Raw genomic sequence first — 8,847 nt, 5'->3', positions numbered from 1 at the left:
TCTTATTACAGTGTTTTTTTAATAAAATACCTAATTTCACCTTTTTTTATTTTTTTCAGTATTGAAACATGAAACAACACTTTAGCTTCAGCAGCTTTTAAAATGTCTTCCTGTTATTTTAAATGAATGGCATTGTAGCAAGATCCCGACACCAGCTTTACAAAAACAGACAAAAAAAAAAAAAAAACAGTCTGAGAAGCTAAATGAGTTTCCAAGACATTCACAATCCTGCTCCTCAATGTAAATTTATATATATATTTTTCCAAACAGACTCAGACTATAACTAACTCCCATACGAAGTGCAAAATCTACTTTAAATATTTTTCTGCATTTCTAGTGATTCGTATTTTACGATGCTTGATGGTTTTAGTTCATTGTGTCAAATAAATGCTGGACTGGAGAAGCTGATTTTCTCATTTCTTAGACTCCAGCTTTAGATCAGCAGGTTGCTCAAAATTTATGAGTAACTGTGTGACAACTTAAAACTAATTTTTGTTAACAACAGTTGGCACCAGTTGTGATTGAATATTATGCTGCCGAGAAACATTTAGATGTAAAATGAAAATAATGACTTTCTCTGATTAAAATAAATAGGTAATGAGATGATGTGACCAGATGGGGAAAAATATTTTAAATAAAAATGCACATAAAAGTGYATGCCTCTGGATGAAGGCTTGCGCTGGCAGTACCCAAATGAGCCCTATTTACTGATCACTGCCATAAGGCACAAGGTGGGAAAGAGTGTTTTTGTTCATGTCTGTGTGTCTGTCTGTTAGCAAAACATCTCATGAGCCATTGGGTAGGTTTTGATGAAACAACAYGAAAGTAAGGGATGYACGTCTACAACTCATTCACTTTTGGAGTCAACCCAATTCAAAATAGCACATCCCATCAACTTTAGCTGTCACACAGTAAATGGCTCTAACTCAGTCAATTGTACAGATACTGAGCTACAAACTGTTGTGGTAATAGCTGAGTCATTCACAACACAAATTCTGGGCATGACTTCTTGTGACAGTGCAGAACACTATTTACAAGGTTTGACCAAAATGATTACAACTCTGTCATTTCTCAACATCTTAGGCTGGACAATAAGGATTGCTTCTGGACATACTAAACATTTAGCTTTATTTACATTTTATTTTCCTGGACACGCTTTCCAGTTCTTACATTTAAGCTGAACGTAATTGTATAGAAAAAATGACTTTGGAACAGCTTTGTTTGGGATGCTCCGTAATAAAAAATCAGCAACGAACCTGACTTCCACTTAAACTTGTGTGAGCTTAAGGATGATGGGTAATGTGTGTATTACAGTAGGAAATKTAATGCCTACACTACACACTTTGATAAACATGCTGACCTTACAATGTCAATAGTGCATTTGTGCTAAGTGTGTTTTCAATGAGGCATTAACYGTATTTAAAGGACATGTTCTGAAGCTTGTTTACAAATGTTTGTGGCTTGTGCTTCACAAAAACTAGAGACAAAATCCACTAAAGCAGCCGTACATCCCATTGCCTCAGAGGGATATATGTAATTTAGGGGATAAAAAAAATGCCAACAGTGCTCTGTGACACACACACACACACACACACACACACACACACACACACACACGCACGCACGCACGCACGCACACACACACACACACACACACACACATAAAAAATGAAAAAAAAAATCCCAAACAAGAGGAAGTGTTTGATTAAACTGGAGACGAGTCTTCATAAACAATAGAGGAAGGAAATAGTTGGCAGCAATGTCAACGTGGCAAACCAAGAAGGACTTTTCCAGTGACAGCAGCTTCATCAGCTTTTCATGTTCTTGTTTCAGAACAATATGCACTGAAGATATGAATGTGCTGCATGAATATTATTGGCATCCATGACTATCTACCAGCACAGATGTTAGCGTGGCTTTACTTCAAAAATGGAACAGCTTTTTTTTTTTGATGACACCATTGTTTCAGCAGCATTTTTCAGACTTATTTAATAATCAAACAAAATTCATGGCACACTTTCACTTCAGATGGCTTAGCTGGCAGACAGCAAAATGTTCTAAAACATAATTTTTATGTTGTTCAACTCGGCTGTGAGGACAAAGTCATTCAGCATCTTACTGGAAAATAAAAAAAAAGGTTATACCAACCAAACCATCCAGTAACTCTGACTCCAGAGCAAATACATAGATTATGAAGGTGTAGAAATTTAAGCCGCATTAGCATGCAAACATGAATAATTTACCATTGATACTCTTTAAAACTGAAACTATGCAGTCCGTAAAGTATGGTTTGCAAATTTCAAGTTCATTGCTGTTTAATTAGAAAGTTGTTCACAGTTTTCAGTCTCTTTTTCTACAGGTCCACAAGAAAATACAAAAATATACTGTATGTTTAAATGTTATAAGTGGATGCCTCTAGAAAACAGACAAATATGTGTATTTTTATTAAAACCCAATGACAACATAAATCATTGAAATCTAGTTATAGCAAATAAATAAATAAATAAATAAATAAATAAATAAATAAACGAACTTAAAACACATTATACTTTTCAGGTAAAAAAAATAAAGACTAAAACTTGTGAAACTTTTACAACACTAAAATAAAAAAACACATCATGAACAGACCTAATAATGAGATTGAAGAGAAACAAGATGTCTTTGCAACAATGGGATAGAAATGCCTCAATGCACTATGTGTATGCCACAAAGTACTACAGTGAAAATCACAAGATTTTTTTATTCCTTTTTGACATATTATGAAATATAAATGTTRGGCTTTACAGCATAAAACCAGTTGAACAATACAGTATGTAACTCTGACTGTTTCAGATCATGAGCACGTTGCTTGGGATGAGGCTTGGGACTAAAAGAGAGGAGACGCACATKTCCAAACCTTGCTTAAGTTTGGGATTAGTTGCTACAAGACCAAAGAAAGAGGACTTTTTTTCCAAACTTGAACAAGGCATGTGACTTTCAGGATGTAAAAGACTGTCCTAACATTTACAAAAGAAAAAGGAGGGAGACAATCAGCAGGTAAGAAGGGGTGAGTTATAAAAATGCTATGAGTGGATTTAGGAGTRGAACTGATCCAATTACAGCTAAAACATGTCTATCAGACTGAAAAGGAACAGACATTTAGGGAAACTTTCCCCAAGACTAATAAAAAAACACAACTTCACTCTGCAAAAAAAAAGTCACACATGAATCAAATTAAAACTGTTACTAGTACAAAGTTCAGACACCTATTATTTTGGTTTGAGCATTAAAAGGTAAGCTAGAAAGTGCTGCTTAAATAATTCTTAACAACAACTGTTAGCTAATGTCAGAGCCCAGCTTGATGCTTATCTGTAGTTCAAATTGATCACTGCCCTGTGTTTCATTCAACACTATTTTTTTCTACATTTTCACACYTGGAACTGAATGTGTAATGTTGAACTGTCTCACTTAGAGAGGAAAGTATTAAAACCAACTATTGTACGATAGATAGATAGAAAGATAGATAGACATACAGACAGACAGACAGACTTTATTGTCTGTCCCAAAGGTGACAGAAAATCGTCTTTAACAGGCTCCATGTTAAAAAACGTACATTCAAAATAGGTTAAAAAAAAACAACAAGACAAGCAAAGACACAGTAGGTACTATCATAAAACCCATACCCATAAAAAACAAATTAAAAACAGTCCTAAAACAGTAAAAAGGTTCCTTTCAAAATTTCTTAGGCAAAAAAGTTTAGGCAAACTAATATTTAAAAGTTATCCAGTGCATGAAGCGTATTAAAAAATCACATATACTTTGACCGGAGAGTTGCCGCTGCAATGGTGCACCAGGGCAGCTGCTACGTGTGTGAATGTGTGTGTGTGTCAATGGTTGAATGACTAAGTGTAAGGCACTTTGGGGTCCRACTAGGCTTGATAAAGCCCTATAGAAGTTCAGATCATTTATCATATATTCAACAATACACGAAAGATTGTTATTTTGGTCTTKCATAAAACAAAACCTTTTTGAGGTCTAATGAAAATAAATAACAATTTAAAACTTTTTGTTTTTTACCATTTTGGGACAAAAACAGCTGAAAGTTATTTCCATAAGTAACATTTTTACAGTAAAATGTTTAGTAGGTGATAACTGGTAGTAGTGGAGAATGATTCCCAGCACATACTTTGAATGCAAACAAATCCTGCAAGATAATTGTTGAAAACTGACCTGCAAGTTGGAGGACAATATGCAACCCTTCAAATAATGCTACTTTCATTACTTAATGGATGGCACTCAACATAGCAACCTTTCGTCCTATAAATACAACTAAATGGGACTYTCCTTTGCCTCCTTTTAGTAACAGTAATGAGCAAGACTTGCACTTGCTCCTGTCACTCACTCTTATTTCACTTTCATCCATTTGACAACTTTGGCACTTTTAGAATTTTTAGAAGTRACTCTTGAGTTCATTAAATGTGMTGACACACAGTGAAGAGAGGCACCRGGGCATTCTCAGCAAAATGAGGAAGAATTAGTACTTTACCTGCATTGCACACAATGAGAAACTGTCCACTGAGAACGACAATTCCTCCGTGTGCATATTAAAAAAAAAAAGATAAAACCGTTGTGTGGAAATGCCAACAACAGCAACATAAAACTGCATGAAGCAGACCCAATTTCCTGCTTAGACACCCTCATTCCAGTGCAGCTGGCTTTGAGGAATACTAATTTGCATCTGGAAGCACTGAAATTTCAAAAAGGGTGCGTATCCATGTGTGCATTTGTAGCCACAGGAAGAAAAGCGAGGTACTTCCAAACATTCTGATTAATATAAATATGATTAACATAACTTTTTTTCATCGTATTTTCTACCTGCATCATCTGCGATCATGCAGCAGAAAGCAAATCTAAATTAATTTGGAGAAAATGTTTATTTTTGCCTGTTTGAGCATAGAGCTCATACAGCCGACTGGGAGCTTGTTCAAATTTTCACAATCAGTGAAAAATGTGACATAAATAATATTATTAAAAAAAATCTTCACAAGGTATAAAAACTCTGACATGATTTCAAACTGGAGCTGATTTGAAGACACTGTATTATCCAATAGAGCCACTTTTTTGGGGCTCCTATAAGGATTTTAGGCAACACCTACAATAACAGTGTGATTTTCTATGATACTGAAATCCTTTCGACGTATCCTGAACTGTTCCAGTCTCATTTTCCACACAAGTCATTGTGGTGTCATTAGACCGCTTTTTTCTTCCAGTACGATTTTAAGTATTCTTCATTGCTTGTTATTTCTTGTTAAAATAACATTATATCAGGCTTCAAAAAYGCTGTCATAAAAACACTTGACATTACAAAATGTGAAATCCCAAATTAGGTCATGATTGGGAACTTGTTCTTTATCATGGAGTCTAATAAACGGTTGTTTTAATTAATAGTATTGATAGTGTTGTTGCTGTGATTCTCTTGGCTGCTCCCATCAATGAGTGAACTTGCATCAGAGATTTGGYAGTTGCTTGACCCCAAATGCCCTTCCTAATGCTAGCTGGATTTGAACCTGCAGCGTGAGGATTATCAGACTGCATCACTAGCCATTGAGCTTCCTCAGCCCCCTGAATATTGAAGCCGGTAAGATTAAAAATCAACACAATATGCTTGAAAATTGTTTAACTTCCCAACCCACACGTTTTTGTCCCTTTATTTGTCTTTGTTATGAAGGACTGCTGTTGCTTCGACAGTCATTGTTTTTTGGTAAAATAAAAGCAGAAAATGATCTGCCTTTGATCAGTCTGGCAAAGTCAACATCAGTTTTTTTTTTCTTGTATTTCACTCCAACCACACTGAAAGATCTATAATCATTGGAAATTTGATACTACAAAAGAGCATGTAAAAGTGTCCTGTGCGAGAATACTCTTCTTGCTATTATGATTGACAAAATGTTATATTTTTCAGGGTTCATGCARGTTTCAGTAAGTTAAATTTAAGACCTTTTAATRCCACTAGGAATGRCATTTAAAACCAAATGACACATTAACAGAAATATTCAAATGGACCCAGAAATTTTAACATAGAAACCTTTTCTTGCTATCAATTTATCTATTAAAGAATATTTAATTTTAATACAAGAACACTAAATTATTTTAATGAAAGAGTCATATCCAGGAGACATTCATATCGACTGCTGTGGATCGCTTCCAATTGAGTGTAAAAACCACTGATATCAAGCAAAGTCTCATTGAAAACACACTTTTCATGTTTAAAYCACAAGCAGTGGACATGACTGAACTTCTTTGTTTWTTGRGCAGGTGAACAGGCTGCCGTATGCGGGGGGTTGTAGCRGCAAAGAGGTCGAAAACAYGGAGGTAAACTGTGCTATTTTTAGCCTGCAGCTATCACAGGATTTGTAGTTTAACCACGTATAAAAACAGGTAGCAAACGTAGCACTTATTGAAGACAGATCACATCAACCTCTGATTACAGCTCTGTTACTCTTTTTATTTATGCAGCCAACAGTTCTCGGGAATGATCGAAAATAAAACAAATTAAGATTTGACAAAATTAAATTAAGACCTTGGATGAAAATCTGAGCGTTTTAAAGACTTTTTTAGGCCTAAAATTTTGATTTTCAAATTTTAGACTTTTTTAGACTTTTTAAGACCCTGTACAGATGTTTTTCAAACCTGTTCATCTTATTCTAACATCAGTTGACAGCTGCAGATTAGCTATGCTGTCCAGGGGTTCTAAAGAACAAAAAGACAAAATGTCCCAGGAGTGATGTTGGATTTGACCATGAATTAAAAGAACTAGCTGAATCAGGAGATGGTTGGTAACAAAGATGCTTTTACTTTTAATTAACCTTGGATTTAAAATGTCCTAAATATTTTGAAGACTAATCTAGATTACAATTCACTGTTCTTATTAGTTTCTTCTAAAAGTGAAAGAACTAGCTGTTTTGTTTTGTTTGTTTTAAAAAAGTGAACTAATGAACTGTGTTCTAGTTTTCTATAGCTACTTTAAAATGCAAAAAACATTGCTAGATAATGCAGTACCAGTTTATCAATGGGAAGTCAGTTCCTTGTGCCAGCAGAAGCTGAATTTGAATCGCTCTGACTGAATCTGTGCATGATATGAAACTGAATGGACTGGTTTGAGAATGAATTTCACTGAAAATGAAAGTCTGATGCTAGATAAGTAAGCTAACRATATTAAGCAACGCCTAATCAGTGATTATACAATCAGGTGTATCTCTTGAGTAACGCAGACTTTTTCCTCGTCCAATCAGGTGTGCCCCTTGAAAAAAAACTCCAATCATGTGTGTGCCTTGAGAAACACCTCCCTTCGGAAGTGCTTACTTTGTCTGCAGAGATACCTACTTGGGACTGAGCCTCCTGTCAGTGCTTTGGGACATGGGGAGGAGATTACAGCAACAGCCACTTCTCACGGAAGAGCTGTGTTCATGTCAGAGCCTCTAAAACCCCCTCCCCAATGTCAAATATCACTCTGATTTCCTCCCCAGTCCCAAAGCACAGACAGACAGCTCAGTCCTCACACAGCGTCACTCCCAGCTGCAGGCAGATATTGATCAGACGCTGCTGCTGACTGATCAATGATGTGATGTATATGTAACATTTTCTATAGGTAACATTAATCACTGCAATAAAATAACAAAGCAAATGAATTCAGATTCAAAACATTAAATTCTGTTTCAGACCATTAAATTTAGTTTCATTTTAGTGAAATTATTTTTTTAAACAATGCATTCAGTTTCATATTATAAACATACAGATTCATTTTGAGCCATTCGAATTCAGTTTCATCTGGCACTAGTTTCTGTCCATATTTATCATCCCAAACATTTGTTTGTTTCTCGAGTTAGTCTGTCTTTGTTACTACAGTCTGAGGTGAGCATGAAAAGAGATGGGAGGTAGCAATGATGTCAATTTAAATGCAAATTAATCAAATAGGAGATTTGAGGTGATATCAATATGAGAAAAGGAAAAGAGAAAAAGAGAAAATGAAAAAAGTCATTAATTAATAAAAATATGAAATAATGAGGAAACACATGGAAATGCAAGGTTTCACATTCACACCCGGTTCACAGAAAACATTCGATTCATTTACAGTTCAACGGTCACTCATTTTTCAAAATGACATGTATACATACACATCATGTGATGTCTTGTGGAAATTTTTTAAAAATAATTAAAATCATGTCAGGGTCTTAAAGAGCTTTCATTATTTAAATATTTAAATTCAGATTTTGTTTTATCATATTTTTAAATCTACATTTTTTTCTCAATTTAATAAATTTATTCATTAAAAATTTGAGCTTAAACAAACTCTAGAACCAAACTCCTAGGTGGCCTCCTAAGATTTAAAGGAAATCAAAACATTAAAAATATGCATATTTTAGAGTAAAAGGCTTTAAAACAACATTGATTGAACAGGACCTTCAACCTTTAAGTACTACTTCATTAAAAACAGGCATTACTTTGAAGAACACAAATATATAATTTTATTTAAAAGATAGTGAACAGTATATTGTATATTTGCAGTAATAAATATAAAGTAAATGTTTACTGTGCTGAAAATAATGTCATTGTAAATATAAATGCCAGGAAATAAATGATTTTGGGTTTGTGGCAATCAATCAAAAACTTTGGATTAATTTCAATATTTAGGATTTGGCATCCTCTTAATTAAAAAGAGCCATCTAATTTTAACTGTTAGAAGGTGTTAATTAAAAAGAAATAAAGCAGCTGCTCCTAATTGTCGTTTGAACTTTAATTTCTTTGTAATTATAAACATATTTTTGTGTTAAGTAGACAAAAGTTATAGAGACATGCACTATTCATGAG

General features: G+C 34.4%; 1 protein-coding gene across 4 annotated transcripts in view; it reads right to left on the bottom strand.

The window, feature by feature from the left end:
- Positions 1 to 8,847, bottom strand: part of astn1 (astrotactin 1) — a gene marked incomplete in the record, with an annotated part of 409,914 nt that overhangs the window by 304,153 nt on the left and 96,914 nt on the right.

This window comes from Austrofundulus limnaeus, unplaced genomic scaffold (assembly GCF_001266775.1).
Source record: "Austrofundulus limnaeus strain Quisiro unplaced genomic scaffold, Austrofundulus_limnaeus-1.0 Scaffold24, whole genome shotgun sequence".
Taxonomy (NCBI): domain Eukaryota; kingdom Metazoa; phylum Chordata; class Actinopteri; order Cyprinodontiformes; family Rivulidae; genus Austrofundulus; species Austrofundulus limnaeus.
The sequence above is the reverse complement of the archived record's forward strand: the minus strand, read 5'-3'. Positions and strand labels throughout refer to the sequence as shown.